Source organism: Camelus bactrianus, chromosome 17, assembly GCF_048773025.1.
Source record: "Camelus bactrianus isolate YW-2024 breed Bactrian camel chromosome 17, ASM4877302v1, whole genome shotgun sequence".
In the NCBI taxonomy this organism is placed as follows: Eukaryota; Metazoa; Chordata; class Mammalia; order Artiodactyla; family Camelidae; genus Camelus; species Camelus bactrianus.
In genome coordinates, this window is record NC_133555.1 from 26,428,619 (window position 1) to 26,452,991 (window position 24,373).

The 24,373-nt window shown below is 41.9% G+C and overlaps 1 long non-coding RNA gene across 10 annotated transcripts in view; it reads right to left on the bottom strand.

The window, feature by feature from the left end:
• Nucleotides 1-24,373, bottom strand: part of LOC105079549 (uncharacterized) — a 575,211-nt gene that overhangs the window by 217,562 nt on the left and 333,276 nt on the right. The window lies entirely within an intron of this gene.

Genomic DNA, 24,373 nt, shown 5'->3' on the forward strand with positions numbered 1-24,373 from the left:
CACTTCAGGGGTAACAGTGAGAATCTGGCGTTAAATTTTCCTCGAGTCTGGAGGCGCCGGGCTTTCATTTGTAGCAACAATGGTCTGTTCCAGTGTTTTGATCTCTTTCTTTTGTTTGTCAGTAAAAGTAGCATACCTTTTAGCTATTGTATCAGAATCTGTTTTTGCACGCTGTGTTTGCATTTGTTTCTTACAGGATAAAAAATTATTTTAACTGCCTCAAGGTAACTGTTAATGAGACCAGTTTTTTAAGTAAGACAGAGATCTTCAACCTCATCTTCAGGGCCAAAATAAGGAAACAAGGCACACAGGGCTTTCTTATAGTTTTGTGATTCATGTTGTAGATAGAAATTGTATGACTTAGTCTGATATCCCTGTTTGGGGTTAGAAACAATAAATCTAATAAACAAGACAAACTAGCTCTTAAGAGTCAACCCAGCCAAGGCTACCCTTAAGAGTTTCTTTATTACCATCAACTGAGTGGTCAATAATTTTGTCCTGTTCCATAATTAAACCACATGACCCAAACATACTGTCCACTGTTATCCCCTCTTCACTAAAGGATTACGTTTTTCCAAAGCTTTGGTACTAAGCAACCACGAAGAGTTTCAAAAACACAATTTTTCTTATCCAGCAACTAGACAATGGGCTCCTCACAGGCTTCAGTAAAAACAAAAGTTAAAAACAAATTAGGTTTAATTTATATTTCTTAATATTCCCCCTTAATGTCATTCCTCTTCGTGTTACTTTCAGTCTCATAAAATTATTATTCGCAGAAAACAAAAATTCCTCCTGGACTCTCTGCTTTCCTGCTTTCTCACTTCAGGACTTAAAATATGCAAGGAACTTTATTATCAGGGAGGAAAATATAATTATGCCTCTCAATTTATGGGAGGAACATTTGCTATGTGCTTGCCACAGGGAGATTTCATCACACCCAGAATTTGCATTGAATGTCTTTTTAATAAAGCAAGACGAATCCCTGTTCCTGGAAGAGATGTCAACCTCAAGGAGAAGATGGACCATTGTTCTAGTGCACCTGCCTGGTCACAGCAGCTGAGGACAAAAATTAACCGTCAAAATATCCTTTATGTGAGGGCTAACCCTACAATCTTTTTATTGTGGTCAGACACATGTAATGTAAAATTTACCATTTAAAAGTGAACAATTCAGTAGCATTAAAATACAGTCATAATGTTATACAACTATCATCACCATCCAGTCCAAAAGTTTCTCATCACCCCAAAAGAAACTTTGTACCCATTGTATCTACAGTATTTTAAACCATGGATTAAACGCTAGGTTTGGGATCAGCATTTCTTTAAGTCCTCCCTTCTCATCTCCAGTAGGTGATCATAGCTGAGAGCACAGACTCTGAAATCTGACTGCTTGTATTCCAATTCTGCTCCTGGAGCCTTCTTGAGTAAATACTCATTTCTCTGAGCTTCACTGTCCTCATCTACACAATGGAAACAATCATAAAACCTCGTACACGGTTCTGAGGAATAAACTAGAGCATATACAACCTACTAGGTTCAGGGACTGGCAAGCATTAAGAGCTCACTATACACTTTGCATGTATTTATTAATTTAGTTTTCCATCATATCTTCTATGTACTAAGCACCATTCTAAATGCTGTGTAAATATGAGCTCCTTTAAAATTCTCAATCCCAAGAGCTAGTCACTATAGTCAGCTTCATTTTACAGAAGAGGCAACTCAAGCACAGAGAGGTTAAGTAACTTGCCCAAGGTTACACAGCTTGTAAGTGGAGGCCAGGATGCAGATCCCCAGAGGCCATGCTCTCGACCACCCTGTCATGCTGCCTCTGTCTTATTACTTCCAGGTACCACACTCACACCAAAATGCACAGGCTAAGTCCTTCCTTACATTCTTTTTCTTCTTCCTGAAGCAATGTGATGCTGTCAAAAACAGAGAACATCCATGTTCCTGCCTTCTTTATCCAGCATCCTAAAGTGTTTCTGTGTGGGCCTGCCTTTACTTTTTTCATGAAATGCATAATTTTACACAGCAGTCATCAGACATGCAAATGTATTCACTCTTTTGCCCCATCACATTGTAACATAATCCACAAGAAGAATTTTATTCCCTCAAATGTATCTGATCTTAATCCTTTAATTACTAGTCATCCTTTTGTGCTTTCCATCTGTTTATGTAGATACAATATACCTTCTACACCCTGAGTGGCTGGCAGGCTCTGTGTGGCCAGTTAGCTCACATCACATCAAGAACTGCATTTAATGCTGGGTACGACAGAAAGGTGAGAACTCAGAGGGAATGTTGGAGCTCTGCCAGGTGTGCCAAAGTCATGGTGTCAGCTCATCCGGAGGCCAAGGGCACAATGCAGGAAACAGCCCCAGGCACCGGGGGGGGGGGGGCAGGGGGTAGCGAGCGAGCACGGGGAAACCAATACATCAGCTTCAAAAGCCCAAATTTGACAGAGAAAGAGTGAGGAGAACCAACATCAGCTAAGCCCACATGCATGCCAGTGTGTGGATGAGATGCCAGTCTAACAAAGACCACTTCCAACCACTATAAATTGTCAGCAGAGATCCGCACATTTAAACAAAGCAGGCCTACTGGAAATTCAGGGCAAGATGCTTTATTACATTAAAAGTAAAAAAAAAAAAAAAAAAAAAAAGTTACAACCTCTGATAATATAAATTTCCCTTGAGGCAAAATTGTTTTTCTTCATACCTTCAAAGGGTATGTGTCAAATTCCATTTCTCCCCTTTCTCTCTCTTTTCCCTTAATTACAAAGCTAACATACGCATCTTGTAAGGAGTTGAAACAACACAGAAGTATGCAGAGTAAAAGAGTCCCCCTCCTGCCCTCACCACCTTCCAACCCTAGTCCCCAGAGGCAACCACTGCCAACACTTTCGAATACAACTTTCAGAGTCCTTTCCTATTTTTCACACATATGCAAGTATTTTTGCACATATGTAAGTGTACATGGATATGCAAATGCATGGGTATACATACTCAAATACACAAAAACCTAACTCTTATTTTTCTTAATCATAGGAAAAAGCATAAAAAAGATGAGCCAGATTGCAGCAGAGGCTGAAGACATATTGGATCTCCTCTTAAGAGCTGTTGACACTCAGAAAATACCACTGAATTGAAAAGAAGTGCAGAGAAAAGATTAAAATGAACAGATCTTTTAGCTGAGAATGAAACATCACTCAGTGAATGATGTTATGTATGTCTAACTCCGGACTGTGGCCAGTTTAGTTGGATTGGTTAAATAACCACTCCTCCTCATCAGAATTAAGTCAATAGAATCACCTGCTTTGAAGATTTATGTTCGGTGATTCTTCAAATAGAAAACTGTTATTGCATATATTCATTGCTATTCACATCCTTGCTTATTTGATTTGACATTCTCCCTAACAGCTTGGCTCAGGCACTGCCCCTCTTGCTGAGAAAGATCCTTCCTCCACCCCTCATCTTTCTCCTTCTACCTAAAGCTTATTGCTCCCAGCACTAGGTCAGGTCCTACCACCCCTGGGAGGACTTCTTCATCACTCTGACCCAAGGACATTTCATCGCCTCTTCAATCTTACCTGTTGGGGTTTGCTACTTTGTGATCAACCAACCACTGCATGTGTTAGTTGGACTATAGTTCTGAGCAAGGGTATCTCAGGCATTTCCAGGTTACGTGGCATGATACACCTAGTACACATTAGAAGAATGTTTGATGAGAAATTTATTTCGATTGCTATGGACTGTGGCTAGATCTTGATCCATGTTCATGGCTTAAACCTCAAGTAAGAAATCAAAGATGATTTCCCCAAAGCTTACAAGTCCTGGATTCTAGGGTAAAGGAAGTTAGCATGCCGACCAGGGTTTCTTAGCTTGGAACCCCCCTCAAAGGACTCCAGAGGGTCATTAAGCCCTCTGAAATCATCAGCAACACTGGGTGTGTGTATCCATGTGCAATGGGGGTGGGGTGGGTGGGAGATAAAAGCCCATGGCTTTCACAGGTGCGCCACAGAGCCTGTGCCTTGAAAGGGTTAAGAAACACTATTTAGGTCACAGAGCAGACATATAAAGGCAAGTGTTTGAGGAAGGGGTGGCATTTGAGTAGCAGGGTGGGGGCTTGGGTAACAGAAAGGGCCCTGCCTCTTTCCACACACAGAAGAGTTTCTAGGAGCATTTGTTTCCACTCCTCTGTTTCAGCCAGCTGCTCAAACGCTTGACATTAATAAACTATCTCCCTTTTGATACTTTTCAACTCACTGAAAAATATCCGGTCATGACCATAAACTCCCTTTATGACAGGAGATTGCAGCAGGGAGGGCTGCAGGGCTGCAACGAGAAAAGTGCCTCAGGCCAGAGAGGGTTTACATAAAAATGAGACCTGCACCTTAATAGGATCTCAAACCTCAGTACACCATTCCACATTCAGTTAAACACACGCACACGACACTGCAAAGTCCTCTTTCTACTGGAATGTGCTTATGCATAAGCGGTGTGAATGATCCGTAGAACGAAACATGGCTCTGAGAACCACGTACAACCCTTCAGCTCCTTAGAGGGTATTAGTAAGAAGGATTCTAGAGCACAGTATCCAAGCCAAAGAGAAGTCTGGTGAGTGGAGCTCATTATTTCTGAAACTTGTCATGACCCACAATAGAAAAAAACAAACAAAAAAACCCACGTCATTTGCTCTGACTTAAATTAGAACTGGTTTCCCACCGAGTGGTGTGTTGAATCTTCGGCAGAATAACAGATGACGTCTTAGACAATCACACATTTATCTTGGGATGAGAATGAACCCAGCAGTATTTAGACATATCTCGATTTCAAATGATGGAAGCAATTACCCCATTACAAGACGAGAAGCAAAGTCTATATTTTCTGGGAATCAGGACATCTGAGCCTGCCATTGATAGGTATGTGACCTTGGACAAATCAGTTAATCAGATTTTCCTCGTTTGTAAAGTGAGGGGGGCTGGATTCTGTCTCCTCTCAGCTTCCTCCCAGCTCTGGCATTCTGAAGTTTATGTTATCATTCCAAAGGCAGAGAATAGATGAAGAGATTTTTGATTGGAAGGGAAAAAAAGATCTATCCCACTTTAAGACATGAATTCTTGGAAACCCATGCTGGATTATGGATCTGTAAAATGGATCTCATCCTTTTATTAGATATAGAAATAGGCTGTCTTAGATAATTTACTACTTAATATTTAAACTTTAGGTTTTCTGATCTTAGCCTCTCTGGAGGTGAAGGCCATCGAAACAAAACACCGAAGTACAACATCTAGAAGATGTTTTAATATGCCCATTTTAAATGGTCATATATCAGGTTTTCTGCAGTTTGGTTTGTCCAGGACCAAAACTTTCTTTTTATTGAACAACTCACAGCTCACCCATCACACGACAATATAGGACCACGTACTGGGAAACAGGGAGGTCTCAGTGAATTTGGTCGTAAAAGATCAGAAACTCTTTTCAATGTAACTCCACCATCTTTTACCAATGTCTAAGAAGATAAGAATAATTTATGTCCTTTCACGACAGCATTTCAAAAGAAAGCAAAGGGCATGTACACATGCTTCTGACTTGGGAAAATTTTATTGCAGAGCTCAGAAGAAAAGGCACAGAACAGGCTCACAGCATGTCTGAGCCTCTTTAGCTGGAAGAATTAGAACAGCTTCGCCCAGGGAATGGTTTGTCTCCAAAGATCAAGGGTCCACTGATGTCAGTTATCCAGGAAGTAAAAATAGCTGAGAAGATGGACCAAAGGGATATTTGCACTCAGCAACTCAGTTCTGGAGTTGAGAGAGCAAGATGACTCCTGGAATGTGCTGTAGACACAGATGGGCTTCTCTGACTTGGTATGAGAGATGTGCCAATAGCCACGTTCCTGCCTAAAAACCTCCATAGCGCTAGGTTATCTTTCTGTATCTTTTCTTCACAATGAATCGTTCAAGAATCCTAATTTTCCCTCAGAATATATTTATTCAATTACTCCTGAAATATGCAGCTGAATTTTCTATCTGGGCAAAATGTACCTCCTTTAAGTAAAGGGGAAATCGTATGTTAAATCAATAATATTGAGTGACTGATGATCCAAATAACTCCACATTAGCTTTACATACTGTGGCCTCTAGATCTTTTATTCCATGAAGTTATGAAGACCTGCTGTGTGCTAGTTTTCCTCCTGGGTGACAGTGACACGGGGAAGGTAGGACAACACACTGAGTATGACAACCGTAGAGAGCCTTTTGAGGCAAGAAAATTATGCCTCTCTATTCTCTCTGGTGAAAACTATGACCCACAAAGCGAGAGTACAGCATGCCCATTCAATTCCTCCTTCTGATACTTATTAACTCAGCTAGTCTCTCTGAACATCAGCACCCGCGTCTGTAAAATCAGGATAATAATACCTACGTCATGGGTTGGTTGTAAGGATTAGGTGGGCTAAATTACGCGGCACCCTGAATGAGTCTGCTAGCGCTGCTGTCACAAAATACCCCAGACTGGGTGGCCTCAACCACGGACCTTCATTCTCTCCTAGTTCTGGACGCTGGGAGTCTAAGATCAAGACCCCTCCAGTGTTGGTATCTCGCTAGCCCTGTTCCTGGCTTGCACATCTCTGCCTTCTCATAGTGTCCTCACCAGATCTCTGTCATTTCTTCTTGGAAGAAGACAAAGAGGAGTCCTGCTGACAGATTACAGCCCCAGTGTTGCGACCTCAATTTTAACGACCTACCTAAAGTCCCTGTCTCCAAATGCAGTCATGTTGGGGTTGGGGCTTCAACAGATGAACTTTAGGAAAACAGACTTCACTTTGTACCAGGCCCTTCACACAGTCCCTGGCATGTTGAGCAGGTGACATTTATTGAGAGCTCACTTTAATTGCCGCTGTTATTTTTGTAACGGTAGGAGTGAAGAGTGTTTTCTCCATAAACTCAAGACAAGTTAGGAAGATTGAAAAAAGTAAAAGTGAGAAAGAAAATGACTATCAAATCTTTCTCAAAAGCCCCTGTCCCCACATCACCTTCTCAAGAAGATTGTTTTTCTCATGTGGGGTTCAGTACCTGTGGACCGGGGTGCCTACTGGCACCTGTGACCCCCTATCTGATGCTGGTCATGAGTTATGATACCCAGCCTCTTGGTTCCATCCTGCCTACTCGCTCCCCCAGCCCATCATTTTGCAGTCAGTTCATCACAGGCCTAAGCAATAGCACTGTTGCAGCTATTCTGCTCCAGAAGGCAGGGTCTGATCTGCACCCAGGAGCCATTACAGCATTTCTGTTTGCTTTAATGAACAGGCCTCTAAAGCAGAACACGTTCCAAAATGAACTTACACAACAGTCACTGTACTCTTCTCTTGGCACAAGGAGAAAAACTTTCACTTTAGGAATTTGTGACCATTTGGTGAAACCTTTGTACATGGGCCTCTGATGTAAATTTTTGGGTAAACTTCAGAGAGAGAAGCTTTTAAGGAATGGAAACTGTTTGGTCAGTCTTTGATGATGCAGGGGAAAAAAATTGCTTGTTCCAAAGCGCTAATTCGCAATACAAATACTACATAAAAATCAGTATTTTAAGTGCTTGCTTACCTTGTCCAAAACAAATGCCTGCTTAGAATCTGAGTGGGAATTTACGGGTAAGACCCTGGAGTCAGAGACCCTTACTACTAATGCTGGTTTCTCTAGCACCAGATGGGTAAAACCAGGGGTATAAGGATTACCCAAGGCGTGAACACATATGTGTCAAAAGTAAACAAGAATAACTTGACATCCAACAAAACTTTACTCAAACTTGGCAACTACAGGTAGTTGAGCCAGTGTAATGATAGAATCTTCCCAAAATACAATATGGTTCAGTAAGCGGTATTCTTATTTTGTCTCAAGATTAAAAAAAAAAAAAACACCTAACGGGTGATATTCCATCCCTGTAAGTCACAGACACCCACAAAAACCCTTCTTTACCTCAGCTAGCCCCACCCTAATCCAAGGCATCGTCTTCCCGTACTTCTGCCCCTCAACAAAATTCTTTCTTACTGGTACACTGGTTCACACTCTTTCCCTTGTTCCAATCCAATGTTTTCTTTTTTAATATATTTTTTAATCGTGGTAAAGTATACCTAATGCAAAATGTACCATTTGAACCATTTTATGAGTACAATCCAATGTCACTAAGTACATTCACAATGTTGTGCAACCATTACTACCATCCGTCTTCAGAACTGCCTTATCATCCCAAAGTGCAACTCTGTACCCATTAAACAGTAACTCCTCCAGCCCCTGGTAACATTTATTCTACTTTCTTTCTCTACCCATTTGCCTATTCCAGCTACTTCATATAAATGGAATAATATTTGTCCTTTTGCATCTGGCTTATTTGATTTAGCATTAATGTTTCCCAGGTTCATCTGTACTGTAACATGTATTAGAATTTCTCTCTTTTTAAGGCTGAATACTATTCCATTGTACACATATACCATATTTTATCCATTTATCTTTCAGTTTCTAGAAACTATCAAAACTTTTCTCCATGGTTTTCATGTATGCTATTTCCTGTGCCTACAACATTTTCCCTTTCTTGGTTTTTCCCCTCATCTTTCAGGTTTAATATAAAGAAAACCTCAAGGAGGCCAGCCCTAATGGTCCCCAGCATTCGGGTCCACCCGTCCTATCACTGTCACTGGTCCCCCTTTACGTCCTTCACAGCACTTGGTTCACGGAACAGCTGCGTCTTTGGTTGCTCTTTTCTCTGGTGATTCTCCAGTTCCCCCAACGTAAGGGTCTTAGCCGTCTTATCTACCCTGTATCTCCATGCCTGGCACATTGCTGACCTGCAGTGAATAATTACTGCATGAAAACAAATGGCGTTGACTATAGCACACAGGCAAAGAAGTCTTGTCAAGAAGGTCGGCAGGAAACAGGAATACTCTACAGTTGGCGGTCGATGGGTTGTCACACATACCAAACTCAGCTGAAACATGCCCACTCTGGCCTACAAATTCAGTGATCTGGAGAACACATCTAGCCAAAAGAAGGAACACTGAGTGGTACACCATTAAAAAATAAATTTTTTTTTTAAAAGATTCCTCAATCCAATGCCACCACTCATGTCACAGCTTTAGGACACTACTACTTAATAATAGTGAAGAACAAGGAGTTATTCCATGCCCAGGCAGTTTAAGACAAAATACTTCCAAAGGTTCTGGTAATGCCTCCACTGACATTCATAGCTGGAGATAATTTACATCACACCAGCTCCACTCACGACAATTTACCAAAGCTACTGCCTTCACAATACCCACTGAGAGCGACATTAATCACAGATGCAATGGGGCCGGGGGTTAAGTAACCAGTGTGGCTACTTCACAGAGAACGGGGAACAAAACCGGCTCCCAGGTGGGGGCTGTCCCCTGCCGCAGCATTTGTACAGCTACAGCAGGAAGTTATCAGCAGAATCCCTAGTTTTCTCTAAGGAACTAATTTTGAACCAGAAGCACCACCAGGAAACAGAACAGCCCGAGGGTCACCAGCACTGACTCGGGAATCAGAGCTGGTTTGAAGCTTTCCTCTGATAACCATGAGGACAGGGTGACCTTGGGTAAATGACTTCACTTTTCTGAACCTCACTTTTCTTATCTGCAAAATGAGGCCCAGAGACCACCCCTTCAATATACACTAAGAACATGAGTTCTAGAAACAAACTGTTTGGGTTCATATACTGAGTTTGCCTCTTGTTAGCCACATGCTGATGGGCAAGCTGGACAAGTCCCTCCCTGGGCCTCAATTTCCTCACTGATCAAGTAGGGACAAGAGTAGTCCCCTGTGAACAGCTGACACAGTTCTTAACATGCAACTCAGAACACGGCACATAAGAAAGGCCCAGAAAATATCAGAAATTGCTGCAGTTTTTATTTTCCAGGCCATTCTACTAACTTAAAGATGTTCCTTGATACAGCGACTGAAAGAAGTTCTCATAGGTACCCATCAAGGATGCTTTGGGTAGTAATGCCAAAGGGTGAAATGAAATATTCTATACATTCTTAAGATCTCTGGGACAAAAGCATTCAGAATCCCCTACAAACAGAGCTATTGAAGCAACACCTTGCATCCTGTGCCATGTAAGAGGTAAGGAGAGGTGAGCAGGAGAATGAAAGCCTATACGATGGGGTGTGGAGGAGGAAGGGTGGGAAGACACTCAGAGATAGGTAACAACTTCCATCATTCACAAACAATTTTCCATTCAATTCCAGGAGTTCACACACTTCAAATAACCCCTGCCATTCGACACCAGAATGCTGTTTAAATCAGATTGCCTGGGGGTCCTGACAGACCAATACTGACTCCTCCGAGAGGCTTCCTTGGCACATTACTACTCCCATAGGACAAGGCCATTTCTTGGCCACTATAAGCACGGAATCCCTACATTTCAAGTCCTTCTCTGGAGGTTCTTCCAAAGTCGCTCTTCCATTCTTAATGATGCCACAAAGTCTGAAGCCTTGCTCTCTATACTGATGACCATCTCCTTGCTTATGATGAAGCAGGGGCAGCTTGTTCCTTTGACACAAAGTATCTGAGAGCCTGGTCCGTGCAGGGCATTGCGCTGGGGGCTGGGGCCCAAACAGTGATCGACAGGCATTGGTCCTCAGTGAGCTCACAGCTTAGAAAGTGAACCTGCAGAGTAATCTGGGAGTGTGGGGATGGTAGGAGACGCTATGGAAACAGACACAGGCCTGAACCAGGGTTGGGGGCTCAGAAAGGCTTTCCAGGGAAGCCGTCTCAAAGCAGAGCTAAAGAGGAACCCAAGCTAACCAGCAAAGGGGTGTGAAGGGTAGCAAAGGAAGGGAGAAGACCACGCCAGGGAAAAGAAAGAGCGTGCTGGACAGTGTCAATAGGGGACTGGTGCCTCCAGGGTCTTGAAAATCTGAGTGAGTGAAACTCTAGAGTGTAAGACAAGTAGTGGTCTGAAAGGACCTCCTGGTGGAAGACTTTGAAGATGATATTGGAGGGTTTTGATACTATCTGGTAGAAAGCAGAGATTGAAGGAATTTTAAGCTGAAAAGTCACACAGTTCACGCATCCACCAATCCTGAGGGACAACTACATTTTGGTGACAGGATCATGTCCCCAGCACCCATCAGACACATACCCATCGGTGTCTGCTTCTCAAGCATGTGTCCAGAGAACCTAGGACTCTCTGGTGAATAAGGCCCTGCCTCTGCCCACATGAGGCTCTCTGCTGAACCGAGGTCTCTTTGTCGAAACAACAAGATGGATGACAGAAACAGGTGGGGACATTTAGGAAGCAGAACTGAGTGCAGTCGTGGCTCAGTCACAACAGCCCCTGGGGACACACAGTGGAAAAGAACTGAGAAGTTGGGAAGAGACACCCCATAGGAACTTGGTCTCCATGAAGGTGACACTGGGCTGGCAGAGGAAGAAGGTACCTGAGGGGACATTCGCTGGGTGTCCCTCAAGGTAGGGAACAATAATGAAAGCAGGCACAAAAAATGCATGACGTCTTAAATGAACAAGAAAGGCCAGCTCACACGAGATCCCCTGCAGTCTTCTTACAGAACATTTAGAGTTTCTCCAAAACACTCTTAAAAGATAATTAACTTAATCTGGCACATTACAAAGTCATTTTAAATATTCATTTGGTGAATGAAGTAATATATTCAGCAGCATGTGTGTGTCAGTGATAAGTCAGTTTATCAAGGGCCAGAGGAGCCCCATTTCCAGGCAAGGGCCTCTTTATGAATCTGGGGGCGGCAATTATCTCCTACCAGCCTTGCCACCTGCAATTTGGTTGCTTGTGATGTGGTCTGGCTTTAAAAATAATACCAAATTATCTGTAGGGGCTCCCATCCTGGGCTCCCAATCTGAGGGCTTACACTGAATACAAGCAAGTTTAAGGGAGGAAACAGCCCCATTCTAACCATGCTCTTGAAGATACAACTAAATTAAGGAAATTTTATATCCTTTCCTTGAGTTTTATTTGTTTACTTATTTATTTTGAAGTATAGTCAGTTTACAATGCTGTGTCAATTTCTGGTGTACAGCATAATGTTTCAGTCATACGTATATATATATATATATTCCTCTTCATATTCTTTTTCATTATAGGTTACGAGATATTAAATATAGCTCCCTGTGCTGTACAGTGGTAACTTGTTGTTTTTCTACTTTATATATAGTAGTTAATACTTTCAAATCACAAACTCCCAATTTAGCCCTTCCCACCCCCTCCTCCACCTCCCTGCTCATAAGCACAAGTTTGTTTTCTATGTTTGTGAGTCTATTTCTGTTTTGTAAATAAGTTCATTTGTGTCTTTTTTTTTTTTAGATTACCTTAAGTTTTATTTTTAAAAAGGTCATTTCGTCTTTTCATTGCCATTTCATGCATTTCAAAACTAATCCCTTTTAAAGAAACAAGCCATTGGGGGCCATCTAGATACATAAATCGTAATTACAGGATTCCCTTAATTAATTTTGACAGAGGATTTCACAACAGAGATCCCAAGCCAGTCTCGTTTTCCCCAGAAAAGCACTGTGCATGTAATCTTTATTCACAGGGCCCTCTGCTGAAGATGGAGGTTTAAAAGCCATCCTCTTTAACTACCTTATTGCTAATAACAACAGAAACAAATAAGTACCTTTGCAGTTCCATCAGAAAGTGGCACTCAAACTGTCCCAGCTGGCATGCATGTGGCCCCAGAGGTCACCACTGTTCATTAGCTTTACTTGTGATAAGATCTGGAGGCAAAAATGGGAGCTAAATATAGGGCCACTGACTGGATTAATGAGGAAAGTAAGGCATTCCAAAGAAAGTCATCAACCAAGCCCTGAGAGACGCTAAGTCAGTTGCCCCCCCATGTTCAGACCGAGTTCCTCCGCAGTGGAGGCCACACTGTCCTCGTGGCTGGATCCCGGTGTCCAGCCTGGGGACTGGGTGCCGTGGGTCCCCAGTAAGTACTGCTGCACCTGCGTGTCAATCTCAATCTCCAGCACCTCAGCCAGGTAATGTTTCCAGTCCTCCGTCATCTCCGATTTCAAGAGGTAAGAAGTCTTTCTTCATTCTGTCACAAGCATCCCAGCTAAACAGACACACAAACCTACTTGCTCTACAAAAGCTTTTTACATCCTACACCAACTGCTTTGAATTTTTATAGTTGGGTCTGGTGGATCCCATTCCCCCATCCACTCACTCACTCAGATGTTTGCTGACCCCACACTCTGGTAGAGCTCAGTGGTCCCTGCCCTTCAAAAGCTGACAATTCTGATAATCACACCAAATCAGGGCCACTTGCAGGGGGACAAGAAAAGCAATCCCTGTTTGTAAGTATGTCTTTTTATCCCTAGACCTTGAATGGTCCACTTTCTGCAATTCAAAAAATGCACCTTGAATCTCTTACCCTCTTATTCTCTGCACAAGTAGCGCTGATGCACCATGAACTTTGCTGCTGTTTATAAACCTTACCTGACGTGGACACCCCATCTCTAAGCCTGGGCTCCAGGGTTTTCCAAACTCTAGTATGTATGCAAATTCCATGAGGGTCTTCTTTGATACTGCAGGACTGGGGAAGGGCCTGAGAGCCTGCATTTCTCGCAAGCTCCCAGGTGTCACCATGCATCTGGTCTGCAGCCCATGCTTGGAGTAGGTCTTTCCCCTGTGGGTGTTTTTCATTTTCATTTGCAATCTCTCCTCAGTATGACACTCAGATTTTACTGGTGCTCCCATAAAAACTAACACCACAACCCAAATTCGTTCCACATGAGAACACTGCTGTAAAAGTAGGCTCACTTCACTCTTTCCCCATTTGTCATTTCAATCACTGAAGACACACAAATTAAAAAGAGAGAAAGAGAGAGAGAGAGAGAGAAACAATGAAGTACCTAATGTCCCATGTTCCCCTGTTTATCTGAAGGTGTTGATTACCTCGAGGTAATTTTTTTCTTGTAAAGTAATTTATTTTAAGTGAAAAAAAAAAAGGTCAGGCAGCTATTTCATTTATCACTATTACAAAGGAGTCTAACCCAGTGATGGAGAAAGCGAAGGAGAAATTAATTACAAGTCAGAAGCTGCAATAACACTCCCGGTAATTGTGACAAAAATTTTAAATTAACATTTCTGTCACTGAGAGGAATTTGATTAATTTTACAATTGGAGATGCTATCGCCCGAATATTGGGAGGATCGGAAGACACAGCAGTCTGCAGTTTGAGATGTAGATGGCTTCTTTAAGACTCAGAATGTATCTGTGAGGCACCTTCACACTTTATTAACAGCTCAATCAGTGCCAGGCTGGAAATAATTAGCCAAGAAACCATGGAGTAACTGGCAAACCGTGTGAAAAGAAATACAAGCAATGAGTTTCTCTAAAGCTGTAACAAAGCAGACCTTATTTTGTGTTACAAAGTATCCTGGGAAGACGCTGTTGCCACTGAAATCTGCCCTTCGGGAAATAAAACAACAGAGCAGGCAGCAGATACACTTTTCCTTTGGTATTTCCTTAAAGATTTTACTCTGGGGAGCAATAGAAGAGGACTCGAAGCCAAAATAATAAAAATTAAGAAGAAAGGAAAAGAGGTGTTAATAACATGTTAATAACTAGCTGACAATGTTCTTGCAGTGATGAATTTACCAATGATCTGTGTAGTATACTGGCCTCAAACTAAAATGTATGACACTTAATTTAGGGCTTATTATATTTAGTTTAAAGCTTTATCTGTACTAATTTCTTCAACCCCCAAATGACCCATTTAAGTAGATTCTATAATCATCCTCATTCTGTGGCTATCCTATCTTGTGGCACAAGAGATTAAGAAACTTACCCTGGGTCGCACACCTACAGAGTGATGGACAGATACTAATTCCCAAGCAAACTGGCTCCAGAATCCACAATCTTAACCAGGGGTAAGCAAACCACATCCCACAGCTTACCATCTATTTTTGTAACTAAAGTTGAACTGGAACACAGCCATGCTCATTCACTTCCATTCTGTTCATGTCTGTTTTTTCACTATGGCAATAGAGTTGGGTAGTTGCAACAGAGACCCATGCTCATAAAGCCAAAAATGGGGACGATCTGCCTTATATGGAAAAGGTCGCCAACTCTTGCTCTCAATTGCCTCTTAGAAGACTCCCACATTAATTCACAGCATCCAGGAAAGAGCAGTTGACAGACACTGTGGGTCACTTGAAAGAGCAAGCAACAGGGAAATGCGAAACCAACAGGCTGGAGAATGTACTTGCACAACGTGTATGCTAACTTCTTCATTTATTCAAGACGCTGATAACAGCACATGGGATTGCATTAGATTTTGATGTAACACCTATTATTTAACTTATGGAGGAAAAGCGGGACATACAATTTCCACATCTTGACTCCTATAGTCAAGAGATGGTAGTTTCTAGCATGGATCACTGAGATGTTATCAGGGAGGCAAACCTTGAGAGAAACAGGATTCATTTCTTTCCACGGAAAATAAACAGAACTTCACGGCAAATTACAGTTTGAGACTACTGCTTGCATTGAGGCTTTTCAGGTCTCTGGGGGAAGTTTGGGAACATGCAGGCACTTTCCAAATCCCACAGGATGAAAAAAGAAATATAAGCAAAAAAAGAAAAAAAAAGTAGTATGACTTCCCCTGAAGTCTGAGTTTTTTAACTGTATAGGATGAGAGACAATCTTGATATAATTAGGGGAAATGGGAGGGAATTATTGACAATGACTGACATGTGATGTTAACAGATATTAACTAGCACTCAGTAGAAGTCTGTGATCTGAAATGGAAGCCTGGTGTAAAGCAGTGAAAGAGGGAAATTGAGAGAAAGTTTGCTGGAAAGGTCACTTTTAACACCCAAGGAATATTTATAACAATAGTTCATCTATAGGAGCAAAGGGGGAAAAAGCTCACATATTAAAAATCAGAAAGAAAAGCAGACACTGAGAGATAATTTCCAAACTAAAGAGAAAAATCCAGGAAATGCAAAGTGCTAGATATTAAAATATATTTTAAATTTATGGAAACTAAAATAATTGCATTGACCTAAGAGTAGACAGGTGGGAAAAAGAAATAGAACTAAATCTTAAAATATGTACATAGTCAATAAAGGCAAAAGGGGGCATTTAAATCAGTGGAGGAGATTTTTCATAAATGTGGCTAGAGCCCTCCCCTAAAAAATGTTAAGTAGTTTCTTCCCTATATAGCAAAATTAATTCCAGATGAGTTAAACAAGTTTAAAAAAAAACTGAATCCTATAAGGACTAAAGGCGAATGTACACTTCCCTCTAATTTACTCACTCTCAGAGTGAGGTGATCAGAAAGCAAGAGAAGAGATCATGAAAAAGATTTCAGAAATATTTGGCCTCATAAAAATGAAATTAAAATTTTATTGTCAAAATGTAAAAGTCAGACAAAAAACCTTTGAGTTACCTATTATGTTAACTAATAGTTTACAAGATAATAAAAAAAGATGCCTTAATTACGGTGAACAATCATAAAATGATAGTATTAACAAACATAAAGAAGAAAAAATAATAAAGGGTAACAAAAAATCTGGTCAAAGAGGAAAACACTTGAAAATGCATAGTTATCAAAACAATGAAAAGTTTTATAGCAATCAGCTACCCAGTTTGACTTACCAGGTTAACCAAGAATATAAGCCACCACCTTCATCTTCAGTGTGCTGGTGAATTTAATCCAAGGGCCCTCCTTGATCACTGGTGGATGATGTAAGCCCGTAAAATGTTCGAAAGAAACAGGTTAACCCAGCAATTTCACTCTGAAGATTTTATCCGGAGGGGAAAAAATTGCACAGATGTTCAAAGAGAGTTGAACGCAAGCAGAGGTCTGATAGGATTGGTGGACAAAGTTTAAAAGGGAGGAAAAAACTCTAAATATCTAACAATATAACATGGTTAAATAGGGTTTGGTACATCAATTCTATGGAATAATACTCAGTTCTAATCTCTTCTAAAATAAGATTTGAAGGCAAGGGAAATATTCTAACTACAGTATTGAGTGAAAAGTAATTAACAATACAGTACGTGCAATATGACCCCTGATTCAGAAAAAAAATGATGTATATCTTTTAATTTGTATTTGTTCATTTATTTTAGGCTTTTTCATTTATTTGTATACTATTTTTGATATATATTCATATATATGCAATATTTGCAATAGGAAGATGAACAAAGGAATGTTGTTTTTCTTCTTTCTGCTTTCCTGAATTTTCTAAGCTTTTTTAAGAAAGCCTGAAAGATTTTTGTAATCTTTATGGATAAATGAATGAAGAGCCTCTTTGGAAGAGAATATGGAAACAGGCAATGCCGACCCCTGTCCCGGAGGATCAGTGTTGGAGGCAAGAGGGTTCTGGATGGCTGGGTAGAGAACAGACTTGGCTGGAAGGACAATTAGCTACTTGGGTCACGGGCTACCTCTCTCAGAGCGAGCGCTGCTGTCTGACTTTCCCATGATGTAGTGTTGCCTGGAAGAGACAGGAAGGTAGCAAGACACCAGTTTGATCAAATCCAGGGCTTCAGGGGGCCTGAGACACACACGATCACCCCAAGAAGGGAACCATCCTTCAACATTTTCAGTGTGTGGGCAGAAGCTGCCCCAAATGACCTCCTTGGAGCCACCAGTTCATCTGCCCCTAACTCCAGGATCACAGCACCACATAGGAGTCCCTATCTGCGACCAGAAAAAAAAAAAAAAAAACAAACTGACTTGGTGAGACAGAAAGCATTTCATAGCGAGCATCTACAGTGATTTTTTTCCTTCAAAAACCATCAAAGGTAAAGACTCCATTAGAAGTGGTGTCACCGAATCCAATTCTCTCTCCCGTTTCTAAAAGCAGCAAGAGATGTTAAAAGGCAATGTGATAGAAAGCTTTTAGTTTGGATCCGTGTACACTTCATTCCTCTGATAGGAAGTGACTTCCACCTTTGAAGTCGTGGGCTTCATGCAGAGAAGAGCTCAATTGGTCCTCCATCACTACTCCAGTTACTTTCTGCTTTGACAGGAAAGAGGAAGAATATTGGGTATTTCCTACTGGGTAACTGGGCTCACCTGCAGAATAATAGTAAGAGTCCATTCCCGAGCAATGCAGATACCTGGCACAGGGCCTGCCATATGGCAGGAGCTCCATAATAGGCTTGAATTAATAATGCTGTGACATCCACACTATCTGGATGACAACTGGGATTTTCCCTTTCTTAAATTCCCTTTCTATGTATTTAACTGGCCAACATGTGGGCCGCTTGAATTTTACTCATTTCAGGCATTCTGAACTCATTCTGAGATGTCTGGCTTTCTAGACATGAAACACTAGTCATCAACACAAACCTTCAACAGCTGGCCAGTTAGGTTCCCTGCTGGATTCTGCGTGTTTACTTGGAAGGCATGTCACTCACACCTCGCCCATCCCAGTCAGTCAACAGAGCCAGAGAGCAGGTATGAATTCTTAGCTGATGGGGGATTAGGCTCCAAGTTTCCTTCTTCCTGGGTCAGGGTTCCATCAGATCAACCTTTCATTCAGCTGGTCCCCAACAGACCGAGCATGGAGAGAAGAATATAGCTTATATCCACGTGGAAGGAACCATTACATTGTGACTTTTTCCCTTCCATGTTGAGGCAGTTCCCTCCCCCTCGGTCATGGCCATGTAGTTCCAAATAATTTAAGTAACTGATGCAAGTCATCCAAATGGGGAAAATCATTAGAAGGTACAGTGGTTGTGAAGTGTCTGGCTGTGAGTGGCAGCAGAATCACCTATGTTTTCAGAATATACATTTCTGGACCCACTTCTCACCCCCAATGATACTGATTCAATCAGACTGGGAGTGATTCAAGCCCTATGAATCTGTATTTTTAACTAGCTCCTCCAAATGATTAAGGAAGATGCTTTGTGAAACATTCCACCTGACCATGAGCTCCGAGGAGGCTGGCAGCATCTAATTTACCTATTTATCCACACCACTTAGCCCAGTGCTTGTCATGCAGAAGGTGCCCCACACATATCTGTGGAATGGAAGTCAAGTTTACTAGGGACATTATGTGTCTCTGTAAAAGACAACAATCTACTCATTGGGAAGAAATTTAGGGTAAGCAGCTGAAATCAACTTCTTATTGGTTTTTAACAACAATAAAGTGGCCTGCTTTTCTGATTTCTCCGTATTATGATTCCACCACTTACCACTCTGACATGCTCAGGAAAAGATGGAAAAGGCAAGGAGACTGAGGTCCTGAGAGTCATCACTTCCCCCAAAACACACAGCCGACATCTGTCAGCATCTACAACCCGTGGGCACCCTTCCTCTTGGGAAGGTCACAGCAGGGACACGGAAAAGAATAATAGTCACAACCACGTGGCTCCCTCCAGTTTTAGCACCACCTATGAGCTATGTGATCTCTAAGCCTCACTTTCCTCATCTGTGAAATGGGAAGCTCTTGCTACATTTTCTACTACGAAGCTGAGAGGAGATAGGCTCACACGGAGCAGAGTGAATGTGACAATTGTGTAAACTGTTTTGTAAATGCCAAGAGTTACATATCTAAGTTATCACTAAGAGTACTATTAGTTTTTCACTTTTGGTTTTTCAACATTTACTCACTTTTTCCAGTAATGATTCTTTTAGTTTCAAATTCAAACAACTTTTGAAAACAGGCATCTTAATGCAACTATATAGTTCAGTTAACTTACCAAAAAAAAAAAAAAAAAAAAAAAACGGTTAAAAAAAGGAAAATATCCCCTTCTCCTAGAAATAAATTGTCTAAAATGATCATGAATTGGGGTTGGTGTCTGTCTCCTGAAACTTAGTCTTCTTAATGAATATCATGTCCACCTCTTTATATCTTCTTTATTATCCAACAAGCCTGAAACTAGCCTATATTTCTTAATTAAAACACACACACACACACACACACACACACACACACTCATGTTCCAGATAAAGAATCAAAAATACATCCTCCTTACTGGGAGGATGATTCAGAGCACATAATTCTGCCTTATCCCTGTCTTACTATTTGTCATGTCTTTTCCCCACCTTTGACCTCCAATTGTTTGAAAAGTATGTGAATACATTCTAATGAATATACTGAATCTTAATTAGGTTAATTAGGCACTGTGAGTCCTTGAAATAACAAATGTCACATGCCCTATCTTAGAAACCAGCTATTTCAATTTCACGCCATCAGTAATTTTACTATTTCAGTTTTCTCCTTGAGAGAATATTTGTTTCTGATTTTATTTCTCTCATCTTCCCAGTATCATTTTTCTTCAGAGTTAAATTCCCCATGTGTGGTTGGGTCTTTATCTGGACAGAGGTGGAGAGGGAGTGGGGTTAGTCTAGGTCCTCGGGAGGGAGCAGGGACAGCATGGAGAGGCCACGAGATCACAATGTGACCTGACCCCGAGTGAACTAGTCAGAGAGAAGGTTGGGTGGGAGACTTCGGGAGGGCCCTGCAGTCATGGCAGAGTCTTAGAGCCAAGACTGGTAAACAAGTAAGTCTCCCGTCTCCCAGGAATGGGCCTGCCTTAGGATCCCAGCACTTTCAGTTTTTAGCCAGAAGTGGACTGTAGGACGTGCGGTCTTGGTACGAACCTATGATGGGTTTCAAACGGCAGCAGCTAAGACCCTCCGTCAGCAATGCTCTTTGCAGTGGGAACTCTGCAGGGAGCATTCTTAGGTCTACCACAGTGGCCTGCAATGAATTACACATCTGATTAGAGAGTTTTTGAGGGTCACTTTTCAAGTACCACATTTAATCGGCCCCATGATGGAGGAGGAAAGACAAAAAAGGGGAGAATATACAGCATTTGGAAAAGAGCTCAAGAAAATGATGTTGTCCAGGAATTCTTGAGGGTAGAATTCATTTGCAAGCCAGAACGTTTGTGAGATTTTTTAAAAAACTGCTTTCACTGCGAGGCCATCAGAGCTGATAGGATTCAACCCCAGAGGCAGCAAGACCTTCCAAGTTAAAACAGTAAATAATTTGATTGAGATAAAGATTAATAGCTGAAATCATGGGAGTCAGTCAGAAGCACCAGAGAGCATCAATCTCCAAAGATTAATAATGGTAAAAGACAACACTGGGATAATCAGTTTCACAGTGATGGATCATGGGAGAGTTTAATGAGTGAATTTCAGGAGGAGAATTTCAATAGAGTCGAGCAGACTTGGGGAAGTGCAAATCACACGGCTAAACCTGCAAGCGGGCGGCCTGCCTGCAGGACATAGGTGGGAATACCATTTTCCTATCTGCGTGCTAAACGCTGAACTATCACACAAATTGGTGTCAGGAGGTTGAACGGAATCTGCTGCAGCAGAACGTGACTGGAGCAGAGAAACCATGCTCACCACCCTAATTTAGAAGACAGGAGAGCTGAGCCAACAGAATGTAATCGTGTCTTAATGTGCTCAAGGAGACTGAGCACCATTTGTCACTGTCTGAGGGGCACACACACTGATGTCATTTATGGGACTGTGTCACGTTTCAGAGAGCAGGGGGCCACGGTCCTCACCTCTTGTCTTTGCCCATCCATGGCTGCATGGATCCAGTTCTCCTAACAGGTTTTGGGTACCCAACAGGTAGCAGGCCCTGTGCTAGGCATGGAGAGTAGGATGACAAATGAGCCAGTCCGGGACCTCAGAGGAGTTACAGTTTAAAAAGGAGAGTCAGACACGAGCAAAAATTATAATCGAGTGAAATCTGTCCTGGCGACAGCTGGGAAGAACAAGCGTGTGTTTTGGAATATGAGCTTTAGAGACAGACTGGTCCACGTTCTAGCCCCAGCGCTACCACATACTGGCTATGGGGCAGCGGCGAGCACACCTGAGCCTCAGTTTCCTCACTTGCCAAATGCGGAAAATCAGAGTTCTCACCTCATTAAGCTGTTACAAAGCTCAAATAAGATCAAGGCAAGTACGGCCTGGTGCACTGTGATGGTCTAGGAACTGTAGGTAAAAGTTTGGTGCCACAAATTAACAACACTTTGATGATATTGTTGTCATGCACAAAATTAAAAGGCAACAGAATATAAGGAGAAATGATATTTTTTTCCCTGCAAAGAAGGATGTGGAATAAGATTAGAGAAAAGCTTCAAAGAGGAAGAAGAGATAGATGTTTGAGATGAGCCTGAAAAGATTCAGAAGGGAGAAAAATTTTCAAGGACAGAGGAAATCTTATGAGCCAAAGAAGAATACGAAAAATAGGAAAATGTTTGAAAAAATGGCCAGTGTGTCAGTGTGGCTGGGGTATTTTATGGTCCATGGGCTGAGGTAGGAAAAGCTGATTGGGTTGAGACAGTGAAAAGCTTTAAATTGTACACAAAAGAGTCCAGAAGAAACCAAATGTTCAGCTGGCACAATTTTACAAAGAAACACATGTATAAACCTCAGAGATCTCTTCAAAGGAAAAAAATAAGCAAGGTGTATAGGAGGAAACTTGCTATTATATACCTGGATTTGGATGTGTTCTTTGTCAAATCAAGGCCCTCCAAATGAAACTATATTCAGCAAAAGCATAATTTAAACAAGTGGGTTAGAATATGAGTACTGGTCCCAAAGACCAAGGAATAGTGGATAATTCTGTCAACACTGTCTGCGTGTGTAAGATCAGTGATGATGGCTAAGCAAGTGTCCAAGCACCTCCAACCACACATCTTCCTCCACAACGACGCTGCCCAGAACAACCACCAGCTAGTAAGCACCTCTTACGTACCGAGGGTTTTGTGGCTTATGTGCTCTATTATTTGTCCCCATTTTGTTGATGAGGCAAGAGTCCCAATGAAATGAAGCAGCTTGCCCAAGGTCACACAGACAGTAAATGGGGCACCTGGGCTGGGAACAGAAGGCAGCCTGACTCCAGAATGCATCACACAGCCCCATGTGTTGTAACCTCCCCTCCTCCCTCTCCTCCAGCGAGACCTCAGCAGTGACAACCCCTTCTGCAGGGAGCAAGAGAGGCTTGAGACTCCCACTGGTTTGCACTCTATTCACACTGGGCAAACTACATTGTAAATTAATCCTGATGAAACACTCAACTCTTCCTTCCCCATAAGCTCAGAAGCCTCACTGTGGTCCTGAGACCCCGTGGAAAGGACCCTCAGAGGAAAATCCAGGGGCCTTGATTGCATTCGCTTTTTAATTAATCTCAAGTGTTAATTTTCAGCTAGAGGAAAGTTAATTTTTCCTTTTGTTAATCTAATGGCCACCGGCAACATTAGTGCCATTGCAGCAAAAGTTTGGATTGACTGTCGAGCTCCCCGGTGATAAAATAAATGCGGCGGCAAATAAAACAGCTTCCTTGGAAGGCAAATTTAAATAATTTCTGCAGATGGTCTCGGCTTCTCTCGGTGAGGAGAAAAAAAGGCTAATTGCAACCTAATCAGGTCACACTAACATCCAGACAAGTCCATTCACATCTCTCCTCCAAAAACGAGAAGGAAAAATAAACATCAATTTCTCCCAACAGCAGAGAAGCACACGAGAAAGTTACAGTGGGTTTTCCTGTCTGGGGGCTATTCTATTCCTCATCCCCCACTACATAGCCACTTCAGAGGCTGGGACTCCTCTTACCTAGGACAAAGACTGCTCTGTGGAAAAGGAAGGAAAGCTATAGATCTCTTGATTCTTCGGAAGGCAGTTCCGAACATGTCATATCTGTATGTCAAGCGATTTATGGAGTCTGTAACAGAGATGCTTGTCGTATGCAGCCAAGATATTCAAGGAACTTTGGGGTGATAAGCAAAGATGAAGTTCTTATAACCACGTCTCTTACTCCAAAGCCCTTTCAGAAGGTTTAAGACATCCCAAAGAGGGCCCCCAGGTATGGGTCAACAGCCTGTACAGGAGCCTGCATTTTGGAATCTAGGAAGGCTGGTGAGACAGCAGCAGCAACCAGAGGCACCCCAAATTTGGCACTGACTCCGGTCTTTATGAGTGTTAGTTGGCCAAACATTGCCAATTATCTTTTAATAATATTTGCTTACTATTTCTTTATTTTATCCACTACTTTGATTTCACATGACAACTCAAGTTGACTGGTGGTAGCTACCTGGACCACTAAGTTTAAAAAAGATGTGACTCAGTGGATATGGAGTCCCTGATCTCAGAGATATCTTCTCAGGCATCAGAAGGAGCAGGGGAGGGTGGGGCACATGGGCTAGGTAGGTCCCTGCCATCCACGTACCAGTGATCATATGGCCTCAACCCTGAAGGGAATCTTAACTCTTCAAATATCACCTGTCTGCTGAACCTACCCCTACATCATTTTGAACAAAGGAGTATCAATCATACTTGAAGAAATTCCTGAACAGTTATTTTTCTCCCAAAGCAATTCTTTCCAAAGAAAGTTGTTCCTT